Source organism: Cyprinodon tularosa, unplaced genomic scaffold, assembly GCF_016077235.1.
Source record: "Cyprinodon tularosa strain WSP-4 unplaced genomic scaffold, ASM1607723v1 ctg460, whole genome shotgun sequence".
Taxonomy (NCBI): Eukaryota; Metazoa; Chordata; class Actinopteri; order Cyprinodontiformes; family Cyprinodontidae; genus Cyprinodon; species Cyprinodon tularosa.
Window position 1 is genome coordinate 237,995 of NW_024039186.1, and position 19,822 is coordinate 257,816.

A 19,822-nucleotide genomic window follows, 5' to 3' on the forward strand; every position below is an offset into this window, starting at 1 on the left:
TCGAGGTGAAGCTACTATGAGAAAAAGCAGAGAGAGCATAATGTTAGAGATTGAACTAACAGATTATGAAGAGTGGAGAATAGAGACAGAATGAAGCAGAATGAGGAAATAGAGGTCCCTATGTCCTACAAAAGTGTAAGCCTATAGCAGCATAACTATAGAGATAGCTCAGGATAACCTGAGCCTCTCTAACTATAAGCTTTATCAAAAAGCAAAGTTTTAACCCTGCCCTTAAAAGTAGACAGGGTGTCTGCCTCACAGACTAAAAACTTTGAAAAAAGACAAAAAACAACAGATTTTCCAGATTTGCAACAACAGTCACGCCACATGTTTTACAGCCAGAACTACTCGACAGCCATGGAGCTCCTGAACAAAAATGTTGTTGAGCAGCAATTTGAGGCAACTGCTGAAATCTGGTGTTTTTTGTTATTTGTTCAGTAAATGTTCAGTCAGACTTCTGCAGCTGTTTACAGGTATGTTGGTTCACTGTTTATGAGCGTGCTTTAACTTGTCCCAAAGGTTTTTTCTTCTTTTTGTTATAATAATCTTTTTAATTAAAATGTTTTAATTAGTATTTTATCTTTCTAAATTATCATTTAGTATTTTTTTATTCATTATTACTATTTTTGTTTTATCTTACATGAATTACTAGTGTAAATAAATCCCTTTTTTTTCACGAAGTTATGGTATGTAAAATTTCAAACACAAGTGTAAATGGTTTGTTGCAACAATAGACATCAAGGTGTATGAGTCGTGAGTCTTTCCCAACCCTATCTTTTTAGGGCCCTTTGTCCTCTATGAATTACGTGTTTCTCTACTGCCACACACGACATAACTGGCTGATTGACAGGATTCTGTGACACTCGATGGCTACTCCCTCAGTAGCCATTGAGTGTCCTTCAATCAAGTGTGCATGAACACTAACAGATATAAAATATGCGTAAAGTGCTTTGTCAAACATTTTCTTTTGATCACATTGAAAGACTATTATATGTTTTTTACAATAATATTGAGTTACTTCCTCAAAGCTACATTATGTGAGATATTACAAGCTTTGTAACTGTTGGTTAAACCTGCTTGTCTACAGGCTAAAAGCTCTGTGACATCCTCAGTGTTTCTAATCAAGACTCAAGTCTCCCCTTCCTTCTGATACTCTTATGCGCCTATTCAATATTTCTGATAATGGTTCTCCACTATCTACAGTAACTCCCCAAAAATGGTTCTTTTGGGAACCGTAACATATAAAATAACTGCAGCAACTCATTGAGCAAAAGCTTATCAGTTATGACATTTAATTTCCCTTTGGGATCAATAAAATACATGAATTGTTCAATTTGAACAGTCATTCCAAACGTAAAAATATCATTTTCAGCACACACAGGATGTGTGCCATACATGCAAAATGACAGTTTATTCCCTGACTGCTGAGATAAAGGCACATTACAGGTTAAATGAGAGGCCTCTAAAGTATGAAACAGCAGTTCAGCTGATCTTACTGATCCTGTGTTGAGGTCCTCAGGGCAAGTTTTGCCCTCCATTTGAACTTATTATAACTGTGTAGCCTGCAGAATTTTCTGGAGAATCCTGGCCATGCACAATGCTGATACATTATTCCACGAGCAAATCAACAAAATATCATCCTTTTTTATGGGAAGTTCCAACTGTTACCTTCTTTGTTTTCTAAACTTTTGGATTAATGCCCTTTCTTGGTGTTGATTCACAGCAGGGGTGGAATGCTGAACCAAATTGTGGGTTTGTTTTGTTTTACTGTATATATGAATATTGATTGGTTCCAAAAATGTGTATAAACAACCCATTTCCAATATTTATGCTCTTAAAATGCAAATTATTTGCAAGGGTATGTGCTAATTTTTTACATTATCTTGGTTAATTTCTGATTATGGTTGTTCATTTGTTTACTTTCAAATCTTAACTAAAACAAGTTTTGAAATCAGAATTGTTTGGGTCACTTAAACACAAAATTATTTTTACCATATTTCATCCGTCTAGAACATAGACTGAAATGTGAAAGTCACAAGTTTCCAATGTAAAGGTTTAGGGAGAGCAGTTACAGACTTTACTGTAGTTAAAAAAATTGAGGCCTATAAAAAAACACTATACTGCAACTAGCGACAGACTAAAATATAATAAACAGGACATATTGATACCTTGAACAGGTAATATTTGTGTGTGCAGTGAAAGAAGTCCTAAAATACTTTCTTAACAAATACAACTGTTGAGAAATTATTTGGTTTGTTCTGTTTCAGATCAAGAATGTTTATTGGCTTTATGAGAACCCAGACAAACAGGATATCACATTTTTATTATTTTTGTTGCTCATCAACATGACTGAAATGACATTTTCTGCCCTCCACCAGCTCCCAATGCTCCTGCAAGGCCCCCTCCTCTCTCTTCTTCATACTGCTGCCGTAGCAACAGAGAATGGGGAGCACAGCAGCGGAGAGGAGGAGGTGGAAAAAAGGAAAGAGACAGTGACAGAGAGAGGGGAAGAGACAGAAATAGAGAAATAGGAGAGATTGATGGAGTTGAAATCTGAATCTGGGACCAGAGGCAGTGAGAAACACAGAATGAACTGTACTGTAGATTGATTGTTGTGGATCTTTATCTATGTTAGTAGGTCTATATGTCCTCAGCTTCACAATTCCACCCTAATCAGCAAATGAAAGTTCAGTCTGATCTAGCTTTCGATAAACACCTACACCTCCTTTAGTAATATTGCAGTTCTTCAGTGAAACAACATCACAGCAACCTTTCTATAATGAAGAGCTCTAAACAAAAGCCATATTTTTGCATGTTTATCTTTTAAACTTCTATCTTTTGTTATATAGATGCATACAGAAAGTTTCTCATAACAACAATATTCATATAACAATTTCTTTTAGTATATAGTAACGAAACATTAATTAACTCGGCTGCAAATTAGGTTCATTAAAGCTGTTAGTAATAATTATCCAAAGAAAATTTAAAAGCTTAACACAACCAATATTGTAAGTTTCTTTTTTTTATAACTGAACAAAAAAGCTGATTTGACTAATTACTGCTATCTCAAATTTTTCCAAACCTTCATCCTTCATAGTGCTTTTATGATTTAGTGTAAATTATTTTTCTTACAGACACCAGGTACAGCCAATGTATCTGAGTATAGTTATTTATCATTGTTCAGTTCGCTGCAACAGACTATTTTAGGTCACACAAGTGGTATGTAGATTTTAAAGCATGTGACGGGTGTGCCTTAGCTGTGTTTCCTTGAACAGAATACCTTGATAGAATGAAATAATCACAATACACTATTTTTATGTGTTTTAAAAAAAAAAACAAATTCAACCAGGGAACAGAAATCCCCTCCATTCAACAGAAAAATATTAGTAGAATTACACACTTACTTAAAAACACAAATGGATCCAAACTACCATATTACCCTCCTTTAGGGATATTATGTATACCAAGCTCCATAACACAGGGCAATGTCGCAATCCATTCTCAGAGGGAACAAGTTCTTCAAACTTGAAGCCGTGTCTCTGGTCCATGAAATGCATAAATTACCTCCTCAGTTCTAAAGTTCTATTAATGACATTGTTATTTAATACAGTTGTGTTTGTCCGAATAAGTAAATGAAAAAATAACCTGAAAAAGTTGGGTAGAGGGGCTTAAAAATCAAGAGCTGTGAAGTATTAAAGAACCTACAGAGAGCCTTGTCTGAATAATGGGTCTTGAGACTCAGAGAGCTGTGGAGACTTGGACTCATGGAGAAGCTCTAATGAAGGGTTGGACCCACAAATATCTCAGTACTCTGGAACACAAAAAGGAAGGAAAGGAGTATGTGTGACCCATGAAAGAGCTCAAGAGCCAGGAACCAACATAGGAGCTCAGGAAGAGAAATGGCCTGAGTTCACCTGGACACTCTCATCAGATACCTCCGGAGCTGGAGTACAGTGCAGGGCAGCTTAAAGTGAGGAATGGGGTCAAAAGTGATGAAGTACTAAAGTCATAGCAGGGCTACAAGAGCAAGTTTGGTTGATTTGTTTTGATATAGTTTACAAAACATGAAGGAATATCCACATGATTAAAAATACAATATGTACTCATAACCAGAAACAAAAAACATTTAAATATACAATTGGGATCCACAGAACTAGACCCTGCAGATTGGTGCCAGAACTACTGACTTCCTTTCAACACTGGTAAACGCGAGGTGTAGTTGTTGAATGTCTGACATTGATGTGACCTTCAGTGACCTAACATTGAGAGAAGGAACTGGTCTGGTATGTTTGAGCAGCAGTTTAGCTAAGAGGGAGCAGATGGGTAAACTTAATAGGAAGGTGAGTGGTGTTCTAGATGTCAAGTCAACCCATTGCAGGTAGATGAAGACACAAGGACTTTAGGAAAATATATGTAATAAAGTTTATATCTGCTCTATGTTGTAAAGTAAATGGCTGGGACACAAACCAGATAAGATGAAACTCTGCTTATCTTAAATAGAATATGTACTGGTCCAAAATAAAGTTGGGCTCTAAGAATTCTGAATTAATTTGAACTGGTTCCAACTTTCCAATTCTCACAGAAACGTAGTTTCAATGCAAAGTCTACTGACAGAAAGAAAAATTAACTGCATAGAGGCGAACTCAACGGAAGTACGTGTGTGTGTGTTTGTGTGTGTGTGAAGTAAGATTAGAAACTTGTGGAAAATTTTGATTGAAACCTTTATTTTGAACAAGTGCAAGCAATCCATTAAAGTACGTGATAAATTGTCGGGCTTTTCAGTGCCACCAATCTTTTACCTCAGAATATTGACTTGTTTTTTTCTGTTGTACTGCCTTGGCTTAACAAGGGAATTTGTCTCTCTAAATGTTGTTTTTATTGTACTGGCATGCAATTGCAACTCAGCATGTGCCAATACTGTGTAATCGTAAGTGCAGGTTTCATCACAATAGATAAATAGTCTCCATGATTTTTTTTTTCTAATTTGTTTTACCAATAACTTTCTTTTACCAGCATCAAATATAACCAGACTGTGAAGGGGAAAAAAAAAATTAGGCTCACACAGGAGTGATGGGGAATCGTTCAGATAACAGGGCTGACGTTACATGATTTGACTCATACACAAGTGGATTTCCAAGATGTTCCAGGTTGTTTCCCTCGTTTGAGTTCCCACTTCAGGAGCTATGTTGCAGATCTCCTTTACACGCTCCTTCTACTGAGAGCTCAGAAACATTCTCTCTTGTCTTTTGGGAAATGTTGTCGCCAAAGCTAATTAGTGTGAAGGTCAGAGAGAGGGCGGATCAAAACCAAAAACACTTCCTGTCTCTGTCTCTCTCTATACACACATAAAACTTGTCTCTATATCTTTCCACCTTTCCATTGAACTCCATTCATTTCTAACCAATTTCTACAGGATAAACTTGACCTTTACCCTAAAACCAAAGATTACAGGTTCATACTAACCCTAACCTCAAACTAAAATCCACTGACACCTTAGTCCTGATTTGATTCAATTCGGGATTATTGCACAAAGGTGGCATTTTGAGGCCCTAAAAAGTCATCTTTAATATATATCTTTGAAAAAAAATTAGTACGAATGATCTTTTCTTTTAAAGAAACTATAATTTCTACTGCACAAACCTGCACAACGAAGCACTAACTATTCAGTCTATTTGGGCTGGGGTGTCAGCTTCACCAAGCTCAAACTCTTCCTATTCTATGACGCAATCCGTAGTGTAAACACTGTGAATCCAGACAGCTGAAACTCCCTATGATGCTCCAAGAAATCACCACAGACACTGTGTTCAGTGTGAATAAACCCTAAAGTGGTGTATTCACATGGTTTCGAAAGCATAAGCAATGGGAATTAGAGGCTGGTGTGCCCTTTCATCTTTGTCTTCCATCATACCAAATTTCTTAGTGTTTTACCCTTGTGAGGTATAGCTGATACAACCAATGTATTCATCTAACAGCTACAAAACCAATAACCCTGTAATGTCATTGCTTTGAATACTACAAGATTGCTGTGCCCTTGCTGATCTTTTTTTTTTATAGGGTCATTTTTTTAATGTTTTAAATATAATTGTTAAGTGTAAGATACATTCTGGTCGAACAGAAATGGCCTTCACTTTAGGAAAAATCATGTTAGCTCATTAGTCAGCCTCCAGGATTGATTGACAAGTGGCGTCACATCAACTGAGGACAGTTTTTAACAGAGTAAAGACATTTCGCAGGTCCTCACTTTTGTTTTTGCTAATCGTTAGATTTCAGATTAAGGCTTAAATGGGGCTTAGGTTAAGGCCCAAAAAGGGTTGAAAATAACTATAAACAAATGAAATCCATGGGGGTCCACCCATGATCTTCACTACATATAGCAAAATGATTATGTGTGTGTGGGGGGTGTTTGTTGGATCCTTTTATACTTTTAGCTCTTTTTTAAGTTTATTTAGTTCTAAATAAAAAAAATAAAAATAAGTTAACAAAAAATTACTTCTGCACTTTGCATTTTACCTCAACATCTTAGTGATATTAACCTAATTGAATTGCTTGCGCTGAATTTCACATTTTAGATCATTGTCTTTATTCAACTTCAACTGTGTTGCAACTGAAGATTAGGTGGATGATAAAGAGCTATATTTTGCAAGTTGGTCATGCTGAAATTTGCACATTCTCTTCAAAAACGAAGACAATCAAATTCACTTTTGCCTGTTTTATAATAATAAATTATAATTTAACTTTAGCAATCTCACATTGGAGAAATCTACCTCTGCATTTAACCCATCCCCTTCGGGATTAGTGGGCTGCCATCGTGGGACGCCCGAGGAGCACTCTGGGGTTAATGGTCTTACTCAGAGACCCAGAGTGGCAGTCTGTGGGAGTGGAACTCAGAACCTCAGTATTCCATGCTCTATGCCCTGACCACTAGCCTGTGACTCCCAAACAACAATGTATGGTTTTCCCAGCTTGTGCTCTTCCTCGCCACAGGTATGGTGAGATGATAAAAACGCTCTTCTCTATGTGTGAAATCAGTTCATTTTTAGGTGTAGTGACCTTTACATGACAGTAAACACTCTCTAATCCCCAGAGACAAAAACAGGTGTTCCAACAGGTTCACACTCCAGCAGTGTGACATTTAGATTAGTTGCATGTGTTGACCAGTGGGCTCTAGCACTGCTACATATGATCGGTTACATCTATTAATTTATTTATATTCCTTACCTTCCTATATCTTCCATAGATTCCCTTAAGTCCAGACTTTAAAAACTTAATCAAAGATTCACATTTCTTGCTTTGCTGAAGTTGCTATTCAGGTCTGAAATAAAGAGCTTGGTGTCTGACATTTGTATGTGTTTTTTTTGTAGTTGCTGTTGTTTAAAAGAGCAACAATTAAGAAATTTACTGTCAAATGAACAAAACTAATTCTCATTTGTAACCTGGAATGGAGGAAACATTCCTATGAACAATCAGGTCTCTCCATCAACACCGTCTTGGTCACTTTTCTCTTTTTTTTTTTCCAAACTTAGAGGTACAGTGTGGAACCATAGACATGTATATTAATAGACCCCGCATTGACCGCTATGGCACTTACTGTATGGAACTTTTGCTGCTCGACGATTCAGAGAGAGGCTCTGCTATGTGTTGGTGTCCTGGTAGGATATGGGGGCATTGATGCGCGGTGGCAGGTCATCAGTCTGGGCTCGGTTGAGACATTACAGCTCTGGAAGCGAAGCTCTTCAGTGCGCAGCTCTTAGAGTAGGTGGTGAAACTGAACTGAAATGCACACATCTGAAGTATCTGGTTTAGTTCAGCTAATTTATTTCATTCAATAAAGCACAACCTCACTCATTCATTCATAACTCATTCACGAAACAACCCAAAAGGAAGCATAAAGAATACAATTTTCAATATCTAACCCAATTATTTAAAAGTAATAAATATAAAACTACAATAATTCTTGCTGCTTTAATGGCCTTTGTTATATCAGGTAGATCTATTCCAGTTTTTTTGTGGAGTGTGCTATTTTAAACCCATAGTATAAGCCAATAAGAGACCAGATTTGTATACCATGCAAAAGGGCTGCTTTTCAGAGATTTTTTCTTGTGTTCTGCAGGCCAAGTGGCTGACTTTTACAAAGTGGAGGAGGAGATTATTTGTTTGTTTTGTCCCAATTATAAACACCTTCAGTAATTATTCGTTATGCCTCTTAAATCACTGTAATTCAAGTATCATTTCTACATTGACTCTTAAAGAGCTGTGCTCGAAGGAGAGTACAGGTATAAGTAAAGCATGTTGTTCAGTGTTTTTACTGTTTTGCAAGGTTTTCATGAAGCTATTCTCTCATGGATCCTTTACTTTTATTGCTACTGGTAAGTTATTTTCCATTATATTTCAATGGGAAGTAATTGATAACTGGATTGCATTCAAAAACACAATTTTATTATGTTTTTTAGTTATTAAATGCATTTCATTAAAGATGTTTTAGGCTTTGCTTTGTGTGAAGAACACATGTTTTTAGTTAGCAGTTTGGTTAAATGTAAAAAATGTCCCCGCAAACTTAATTTTTTTAAGCCACAATGTATATTTTTATAAGAGAATAGCTCAAAGAAAAAAAAGAACATGAGTGTAACAGTTTGAACAGAAGGAGATATGTTTTTAAAGGCACTGATGTTAAGTATCTCCAGCCTCTTGCCTGCTCCTTTGGTTTTCCCATTTCATGCGTGGGTTTAGTAGGTTGTCTCTACTTATCAGTCTTGTGGTTAGAGGAAGATGTGCTTGGGGGTCTTTAGGTTAGACAGCTACAGTAAGGTATGGCAATCCAATGAAGATGTTGCTAGATACTGTATCAAGATATTGTACAGTTTCTGACATTTAATCTGGGAGTCATAGGCCAACAATAACATTACCCAGGTTAGCAAAAGATAGGATCCAATAGAACCTAAAGGAGAATACAATTCAATCTGCCTTAAACTTAGGATGAGTGGCCATGATCCCAAATGGATGAGAAACATACATTTCCAGGCTGTTGGTGTTCTGTAAGCTTGATATGATGTATCCTGAATATAAACAGAGATCTCTGTCAAAATATTGTTTTCAAGGCTTCAGACAGAAAAAAGGGGGAAAACAGCAGGGGAAAGAATGTGTGTATGATCATAGCAGCTTTAGTGAGACTTACTTGAGAATTCAATCTGCCATAGTCCTGAAAACTAAAATCATTTATCCCCAGACTTCATCTTATTTGTAGCACTCAATGTGTTATGATGCATGTTTGCACCTGGATGGGCTAATATACCTAAAGCTGCATTACCTTGTGCTTTGAAAAATAACATCCTTAGAAGGTTTATATGTTAGCCATGGTGAAAGCTCATTCAAAAAGCATCTGGAATAAAATATCAGATAAAGCTGTTTCTTTGCATCACTGGCGGTATTTCACATGTAAAGGATTTTGATGAAAGACAAGTTAATAGTGATTTTCACAGATCTTTTCATAAATGGATTGTAGATTACTAGTTAATTACGCATAGAGGCATTTCTTTAATATAACATCAGTGACTTGGGAATAATTTCAAAAAGATTATTGAAGCAGAGAGCCTAAATGGGATCCTTCAAATTATTTATTTCATCATTGGTTTAAGTCTGCTCCAGTCTTTATTGGAAAAGATTTAAGGCAGGCCTATCTGCTTCATTTTGACTATAATAACATCAAATGATTGAATGCTTTTAGTCATTGCTGGTTCTATGCATGTGGTGTAGGAGGGAGAAATGTGAGGGAGGTATCATCATTCTGTCAGTTTATATATTACAATTTAAACAGGGAAGTTTTGGTATGTGGTCCAGCGAAACAATTATGATACTTATTTGTAATGTGATCAAGTAGCTGTGCAAACTGAATTCTTTGTTTCATTTTGATTTTATTGCAAATGCCATTAATTGTCTGGCCATCCTATAAAACCTACAAAGAAGCCGAGCATGTCAACAGCGGGATATTTTAAGGTGGCACAAATTAAAACAGTTTACCAAATACGGTATTATACAAACGGCCATATGCTGTGATGAAACTTCAGGAATAAAACTAAGATTCTGAGTTTAATTGCTAAGGTCCAGAAAAGTCCAAAAACTGTGGCTCAGAGGTTGAGGAAGTGTCAAGATGCTGTCAAAGAGTGGGAATCAGACCTGAACGTGTGCTCCTGGTTCTTCCTTTAGAGTGATGAGCCTGTGGACTCGCAGCTGGCTTTTTATTTTGTCGGTTGTGTTTGGGACTTTTCCACAAAAGAGAAGCTTTTGACTCAGATTTCACTGAAAATCATCACTAAGAGGGTTAATATTTGTAATTCTGTTTTGTAATGCTGTTTTTGTTTTGAAACAGGATTTCCAGTGAATTGATTTCCATTGCTTTAGTTACAATTGATGGGACACTCAGGATTTATTCTCACTGCGAAATGGATTCAGATTTTTCAAGATTTTTGACATACCATTCCATCATACCATATAAGTGTTATTATATAGCACTTTAAAGACCCACAAGACATTAGTGCTGTACACAAAGTCCTGTAAAAAATTGGAGTCATGTGATGCAATGGTAGATAAAAGGTTAAAGACCTATAGAACACGATACATAGTTGTATTACACTGAAAAGGTCATTTTCAGCGAGACTCTCACATGTTGCTATTGAAGTCATCAAATGTAACCTGTGAAACTGTGAGGGCATTGAAATGACTGATGTACTATATCTGCTCTTAAAAATGAAATGGTCCCCTAAAAGGGCACTCTATTTTATTGCTGAGAGTAACACAGCTTACAAGGTAAGCTAAAAAAAATTCAATGCTCATAGTATTTTAGTTGTTTTTTAAAAGGAAATGCGAAAGAAAGCTTTGAGACAGTGTTGAGTCACCAAAACTGAACTGTCTGCATTTGTGGTACAACCTTATTAAAGTCAGAATGTAATATTAGCTTGTTGGCTCATTTTTCTATTAGCAACAAGGTAAAACTGGTAATTAACAAATTAGCAGATGACGCACACTTAATTTGTCTTGTTCACATAACTTCTTTTGTACAAGATATAAGCACATTTTTGAGTGGGGGCGACTGTATTGTACAAATAAATTGACATTACAAGCTTAAGAGCCGACACACATCAAACAATTCAACAGGGCATTTAATTAACCTAACATGTTTTAAAGCAGAATTATTCCACCTTTGAAATATTAAAACACATAAATATGAACTTCTTACATTGTCAAGTAATTCATTACAAATGGTAGAAATCATAGAGATGTATTAGGTGACATAATTTGCAGAATTTCAAATGCCCACAGCCTCTTCCAAATTTGCAAATTGCACAGCTGTAACTCAGGATTCCCATGTTTTCTCTTCATGGAAGAGCGACTCTGGAGCAAAACTATGAGGCGAAGGTTGCAAAGTTAGCAAGGCCAATGGCAAGATTCAGGCAAATTAAGCCAAATGTGATCGCTTCACTTTATTCACAGGAGTTAAAAAATATTAACTTTTTGTCATGAACAGGGACAGATGGACCCAGTATTCAAGGACAGACAGTCAGTAGGAAAGTTCTAAACGTTTATTTAATAAACAAACAAACCAAAAGCGGAGCTGTGGCTCGTGGACAGGCGGGGGGGCGGGGCACCGCCCAATCTCAGACACTCTGTAGTGGGAGAAACACAGGTAAGTGACCACGATCATCTGACAGAAGATGTTTATCTGAAGGGTCACTTACCTGGTTTAACAGTCCAGTCTAAGAATGTCCCCAGTACTGCAGTTCCAGAGGTCTTGCAGGAAGCCGATCCTGGTCAGGGATTCAGAACAGACAGGAACAGGATCCAGATCAGGCTGGAACAGACAGGTGGCAGGATCCAGGCTTCCATGCATCAAAGAGCTCCCAGGCGGTTTCAGAGTCTGACTGGGACCGGAAGCGTGACCAGGTGGTCACGCACCGGAGCAGACAGGATCAGGTGCAGACAGGCAGGCTCAGTGGAAGAGGGTAGCCGAGACAGGACGTGGAACCGGAACTTGAAGCAGGACTTTAAACTGGTCTCCTCCCTTGAGCCAGGCTTACTGGATAAAAACTGAACCTCCCCACATATTGAGCCAAAAACCCAGAGGACTCCACGGGGGAGGAACAGTGGACGATCAAGAGGCGAGACAGACACAAAAACCCTCTTTCCACTGGCTGCTAGGATCCAGGACATGAACCATGAACTAAAACTGAACAGACAGACTGACCGAAAGACAAGAAATGATCTGGCCTTGAATGCTCAGGCTGAACTGAATATAACCAACAGGAAACAGGTGACAGGAACAAATTATAATTGAGGCAGGGAGGGAAAAAACGACAGGTGAAAGGAATAACTAATTAAGGGAGAGCAAACAGGCCAGATCATGACACTTTTGTTTACATATGTTTCAGCAAAATCAAATTGGATAGATCTTGGATAGATAGATTTTACTAGGGGAGATATGGAATGGTGCCATCTGACTACAGAGAGTTAAAAACACAACAAGGCAAGGAGCACATGAGACTATATCTGCTTTTTGGCAGATTCTATTTGAGGGGTCAATGCTTTTTTTTAAAGGGGCTCCTCTTGCCCCTGAATTCTAAGTGGAAACTTGACATCGCTATCATAGTCAACAAAATGCTATATCCTATTATCTGACACCACAACAGCATCTTTACAAAAACATTTCTGACGTGTTGTAGACTAGTTGGCAACTAGAAATGTTGGCACATATTTTTTCAGTAACTAAACTTTAATTCTGCTTGAATATGGATTCAGCAATTGCTCTCAGATTTCAAAATAAATGGGTAAGCAAAGAAAATAATCAATGTACTGTAAGTTCAACCAAAAATCAGACGTGAACCCAAAACCAGTGGGGATTCCAGAGGAGAAATGTAAATATAAGTAAATAAACAAAATTATAATTCTTTAGAATCATATAAAAGAAATAGAAAAACAAACGTTTGCTACAACTGATGTAAGAGACTGAAACTGACAAGTGACTAATACAGCAACTAAAGGTGGTTGCTTAGAAATGAATCATTGTTTATGTGGCATTAGCATGAAATGAATTGAAAGATAAAATACCGTGGAACATTGCTATATAGAGAGTAATGTTAAATTATCCTGCATAAACCTTAGTTCCATGCATCATATTTATCAAACAATAAAAAAAAATAAATTACTCATCGAAAAATGAACTTAGAGTTGTTAAAGTGATACTCTTTTATCCATGATATGAAAGTAGCACCGCCATTAGTATTTCGTTTTTGTGGAACTCAATAGAGCACCTTTTGAACATACCCTAAATAATAAAGATTTTTTCCACTAAATGTTGTTACTGTGTTATAGGAGCTATACAACCTAAAGACCCATCTCAAACATTTTGTTTGCACTTCCCGATTCTTCATAGAATCTGTTCTAGTATTATAACTTCGAGAACCTTAAGAAATCCTACTGTAATTCCCTTTGACCTAAATGCAAGTTTTTATGAGATGATAGAGAGCTTGATATTGAGTAGATTCCTGTCAAGTCCTCCTTTCGCCAGGCTGATGAGGTCCTGCTTTGTTCTCCCCATTTTACTTTTCGAATCTTAATATTCACTGCCTTTGATTTGTTCACTATTTTTTAGATTCTGTGTTAATCTGTGTGTGAGACAAATTTGTGTATGGGACATTTCTAAACAAAATATGGAAAGAAACACATTGCTTGTTGGTTTAATATGGAGCTCCACATTTATCTGCTAAATGAAGGACCGCTCCATATTTAACAGGGTGAATGGCAAGCCAACTTTTAACACCTGTTCCTGTAATGTGCTAAGAAATAAACTTGCTTTGCCATTGTGTTACTGTAATGACCTTTCTTTTAGCTGATACTCTTAAGACACCATGTTTTGCTGTTGTTATCTGCAAGAAGAAAAAAGGCAGGGTGATTCTTTTTAAGCTATGATATGAGTGTAACATACTTTCCCTAAGGAAAGCTCACAGCATGGCATATTTTCTAAGCCCTGTACTCACAAATCAGGGCACCAATGTTTTTTTTTGTCTGTGTGTGTGTGTTGTTATTTTTGCTTAACTTGGTTATAAGAGGCAGGTTTTTTTTAACTTTTGTTTTAGAACAGGCAGTGACTTCAAACCTCCCAAAAAAGCACCATTAAACTATAACATTTATTTTTATTTATTTATATGTAAGGCATATAGACTTTTTATGTTGCCAAATAATTTTGCGCAATTTATTTTAACATTAACTCACTTTTGTTTCATATGCATATGGTACAATCACTCTTTTTATATACTCTACAGTATGTATGGTAATTGGTGCATTGGGGTGTGTGTGTATGTGTGTATTTTGAAAGAGATGGAGAGAAAATGAGAGAGAGGCCGCTCAGGCTAATGGTGATAATAAATGTATCAGACATCATTTAGATAGACATAGATAGACATAAGATAGACAAATCTGCATGTTTCTGATGATAGAATCCCTGTTTTTGAAACAGCTTTAACAAGATCATACACACAACCAATAAAAGCAAAACACTAATAATATGTGCTGAGATCATAATGACAAATGCTGGCATAGGTCAGCTCTTTGGTCAACCCAATTACCAAGTTACTAACTACAGGATCAAACACGGAGCCGGTGATTTCCTTCAGATGCTTGAATACTAGATATTCCATGGATATATAGGCTGCAGCGTCTGTAACACTGTGGTGAGTTTTTGGGAAAAGGATGATGGAGGAGTGTTTTATGTATGAGGGAAGCTCTGGCTAAATATATTGATATGTGAAAAAACTGCACAGCCAGTCATCTATGTTAAACTATTTCAGTTTTGTCGCTCCTTCTGTCTCTCACTGGTTGATCACATAGCTTCCAGGTAGGTTTGTTAGCCTATGGTCTGAAGACCCCCTCCCCCTGCGCTTGTAACCCCTGCTTGGTTCAGCCATAGTGAGGGATGTTCGGTTAAGACGTCTATGGAGCTCAGTTAGTGCCATTTAACGATACATTTATATTGTAATTGTCAATTGATAATCTATATTATAAATTATAACTGTAAAGTCTGGTAGCCATAATCGTATTTATCTACCGTATTTTCACGACCATAAGGCGCACCGTACTAAAAGGCGCACTCTCAGTTATGTGTGCCATTTCTGTATTTAACACACACATAAGGCGCACCGGACTGTAGGCCGCGTTTTTTATATACAGGTACATGTCCTCTACTACCTTTAAATACCTCTACTGCGTATTTAAAAATACAGCGGGGGCAAAACTGAGTATGACTGTGCTTTATTCATGTATTTATTACAAACTATTAATCAAACCTGGCAGCTGGCTGTGAGACAGACACATCGCAGATGACACAGCGCTGTGATCGCTCCTAAATTAACTTAAAATCCTGAAACCTGCCGACGGAATTTGTTCGCTTTTATTACCGGTATCCTGGTGCCTGCAGTTAAAATTATTTAGATGAAAAACACCTGCCAGCAGCCGCGGTGAGGCTGCTGATGAAGGGATTTCTAATGTCGGTGCACCGCTGGTATGTGGGGGTCTGAGCGCCTCCGACAGAAATAGATAATCTGGATGAACTGACTGCAATTATTAAGTTTTCAGGTGGACTTTCTCACTTAAAAAAAATTATTAAAACTACTTTATTCCCACTGATCACAGCAAATATAGCTGCAAGATTTAGATTATTTAGATGAAAAAACACCTGCCATCCACCGCGGTGAAGAGGAGGAGACGCGCCCAGAGGCTGCTGTTGAATTAAGTTTTCAGGTAGAAAAATAGAGCGGGAGCAAAACTGAGTATGATTGTGCTTTATTCATGTATTTATTACAAAGTATTAATCAAACCCATCAAAGTCATCATCCTCTGTTTCTGAATTAAACAGCTGCGCTAAATCAGACATGCCAGTTTCCCCTTCTGCGCTGTCAGAGTCACTTTCCGTGCAGCGCGGCTCCTCAGAAATAATGCCGGCTTTTGCGAAAGCTTGAACAACAGAGCCAGCAGACACGTTAGTCCAAGCATCTACAATCCATCCGCAAACGGTGGCGTAACTTGCCCGGCGCTGCCTTCCACTTATCCTGAAACTGTGGTCTCCGTCTGTCATCCATCGCTCCCACGCCGCTCGCAGCCTTACTTTGAACGGCCGCTTCACACCGATGTCGAGCGGTTGAAGTTCCTTTGTCAGACCCCCCGGGATAACAGCGAGCACAGGGTCCATTTGATTCACCTTTTTTTTTCACATCGGCTGTGAGATGGGCACGCAGCGATGGTGATGCGTGGAAAAAAACCCCTGTTCTCCTCACATACACCTGCCTCAGCCACGCTTTCATCATCTCCTCATCCATCCAGCCCTTTTCATTGGCGTTAATATCATATGTCATCAGAGCGCTGTGTCTGTCTCGCTGTCAGCTCCCAGATCTGCTTCTCTGATTGGTTGATGCGGCGCGTCCAGCAGCAAAACTTCAATTTTTCCATCTCGAGCAGCAGGACGCTGCGGGACCTTTTGCTGCGCCTATACGCGCGTCAACCATTGACTTTGCATGTAAACTCGCTGCTTCTGCTGCACCTGCTGCGTCCGGTTCACACCGATGTCGAGCGGTTGAACAGCGAGCACAGCGTTAATTTGTTTCCCCATGTTTTTGACATCAGCTGTGAGATGGGCACGCATGGAGTTACATATTAACAGCGATGGTGATGAGTGGAAAAAAAACACCTGGTCTCCTTACATTCAGCCACTCTTTCATCATCTCCTCAATGAGGTGGTCTCAAAAGTAGCAGTTACAACACACATAGGGCGCACCGCACCAAAGGGCGCACCGCACATTTTGAGGAAAAGTGCGCCTTATAGTCGTGAAAATACGGTATAATATCTTTCTTAATTGATCAATATTGATTATAAGGATTAGTAATTGACTATAAATTCCAACTATAATTATCAATAACATTTACAATCCAATAACAATAATTGTACAGGACAGCTAATTAAATGTTACACTATAAAGAAGAAGAGAAATACCTTATGAAAATAAAAAACCTCATGTACAAATAATAATTGATAATACAAAATATTATGTTGAAAATGCAATACAACAGATATATATAATGTATTTACAGAAGATATATTATGCCTAATTGTACAAACAAAAACTCCCAGAGAAGTTAAAAAAGGTCTGCAAATGGACATTGACATCTGAGAGGAATTATAAAGATCTAAGAAAGAATGTAAGTGATTCTTGATCAGAAATAGAAACTTTGTAACCAGTAACATTTATGGAGTTTATTGGGAGTAGCAGATTAAAATTCTAACAGCAGTTGGGAGGAAGGACCTGCTCAAGCACTCTGCTTAGTATCTTGGGTCCAGTAGTGTGTCACCTTAACACTGCTAGCTCTGTCCAATTGTCCAACAGTGCTGTAATTTCTCTTACAGTCCTTCTTTTTCTCACTTTCTGCACCGTGTCCAGGGGCATTCTAGGATAGAGCTGGCCCTCCTGATGAGTTTATCCAACTGCTTCCCAACACCATAGAAGATGGCTGATGCCACCATAGACCATAAAGAAGGTCTTGAGGAGCGCCCCCTGCACTCCAAAAGACCTCATTCTCCTCAGCAGGTACAGTCTGCTCTGACCTTTGTTGTTAATCGCTGTTTTGACTCCAGTCCAGTTTATTGTTTTAGTCAACAGTCCAATACTTATAAGAGCTTAGCATCTCAACGTCAATTACTTGGATGCTTACTGGTGTCAGTAAGGTTTTGTTACTGCGAAAGTCTGCCTGCAACTCCTTTGTTTTCCCTGAATTCAACGGTAGATAGTGCTACTGAAACATGTCTACAAAAGCTCTGTATCCGCTGTCTGTTCTTTTAGGTTGTCCTCATCTCCAAGTCCAACAATGGCAGAGTGATCAGAGAAGTTCTAAAGGTAGCAACCAGGGGAGCTGATGGAGAAGTCTGCAGTATAGAGGGTGGACAGAAACAGTGCTAGCACAGTTCTTTGTGGAGCACCTGTAGCGCACACCAACCTGTTAGAGAGGCAACCATTTGTCCTCACATACTGCAGTCGACCAGTAAGGTAATCCAGTATTCACTACACTCCAGCTTTTGATTTAGAACTAGTGGTTGGATGGTATTGAAAGCACTAGAAAAATCAAGGAACATGATTTTACAGTATTCTCATGTTTCTCCAGGTCAATTATCAGCCAGGGGCAACAATTTACAGATGATATGTGTTATGCCAACACATTATTTACATCTGCACAAACAGCATGTCAGTTGAAAACAATTTGAAATGGGGAACTGGTGTTGTTTTAAAATAGATTTGATCCAACAAACTACTGATTAATACTGGAAAAACCTAAATGCATTCCTTACAAATAACATATTTGTTTAACCTACCAACTGAATAGTTCGAAGGAACACGGTTTTTAGGAATAATAGTGTATTCTAAAGTATCTTGAACCAGAGAGCCTTAATATTATGCCATCTGGATTGACAGCCTTCCTAACCTTGGTTTTCCCACAATATGTTCCTTGCCTATTTTTAAGTTGCTGGTATAGTTTCAGAAAGTGTTAGTTTGTTTCATGCATTAATTTTGTTAAAGCTATCAGCCATGATGGATGTAAGAACTTTAGGTGAGAGCTGACTTGTTTAACACAGTCACAGAAATCAAAACTTTTAACTGAAAACAAACAAGTCCTGAACAAATTGTTCAAATTTTGTTGAGTCACTTTACTGATTTATAAATTGATTTACTGACTAGCCCCTGCTTTTGTTAGTTGTCCATAATAAAGAGATCATACAAATACTGGCAAAAGTGGAAGCTCTGGTTTGTTATTTCATTTCAACTCACCTTCTGCTCTGAGCTGTGACCAAAGCACACAAATGCTAGCTGCAGCCTGACTCGTCATACAAATCAAACCAATTGTAAAATATTTTGAGCAACAACATTTTAACAAAAAAATTTAATAAATTAGTTTAGATAAGCTGGATCAGGAATTTTCTTTGAGATCCACAGCTCAGCTAAAAATTCAAGCTGACACATTACCAGCTATGGCTGTAAATAAAACATAAATTAACATACTTTTTTGATGACTTACCTTAATATTCTTGAAAACAAAATCTAAGAGAAGAAATGGCTACCCTAAGTGTCCTAACCTGTTGGATTGGTAAGAATGGAGCATTGCCTACTCCCTCTTCCTCTAATAGGTAGTGGGAGTGACTTTTTCTAAGTGGCCATTGCCACCACCCTCTGAACTGGATTGTAGTTATTGTTACTAGTTATCTTAACTCCATATACAATTATTTCACTTTCAAATCTAAGAGGTTTGATTAATTCTGGAAAGCTTTTGTATTTTACAGTGTGGTGTTTGATGATAAATCTGTTTGCCTTACCTTTACCTCACCTTGCCTGTGTGCTTTAAATGTGCACAGTCATGTTTCTGGCATAAGATCAGTGTAATATCTGTTGTCGCAATCATTTTTGTTTTTACCATGTCTGACTTGCACACAAGATAAACAAACACTGCATAGTCATTTATGAATGGAAGCTGGTCTGTAAACTTTACCTTGGGCAGTTTCAAATGAAGTGGTCCCCTCAACTTAAGTAAACAAAAGGGAATGAATGTACTAACTGTATTTAAAGTAAATTGGTACGTTTACACTTAAATAAATGACACATCTTTTATGCCGATTGCTGCATTTTTGTGATCTGATTAAAAATTACAACACTGGTTGGTGTGCTTATATAAATTCCTAGTGTTTATGTTTCTTTGTTCAGTTCAGCCTGAGCAGTTTGCTGCCTTCTGGCAAAGCAGAGAC

At 37.7% G+C, this 19,822-nt stretch overlaps 1 protein-coding gene across 2 annotated transcripts in view; it reads left to right on the forward strand.

Annotated features, from left to right (window-relative positions):
* LOC119793838 (glutamate receptor ionotropic, kainate 5-like) overlaps positions 1-19,822 on the forward strand; it is a 307,049-nt gene that overhangs the window by 90,726 nt on the left and 196,501 nt on the right. The window contains exons 3-4 of one of the 2 annotated variants that reach the window (XM_038301110.1): positions 17,475-17,621; positions 17,874-18,077. The exons of the other annotated variant lie outside the window; for it this stretch is intronic. The gene's annotated coding sequence lies outside the window, so the exon portion shown is untranslated. The remainder of the gene's footprint in view (positions 1-17,474; positions 17,622-17,873; positions 18,078-19,822) is intronic. 2 annotated transcript variants of the gene reach the window in all.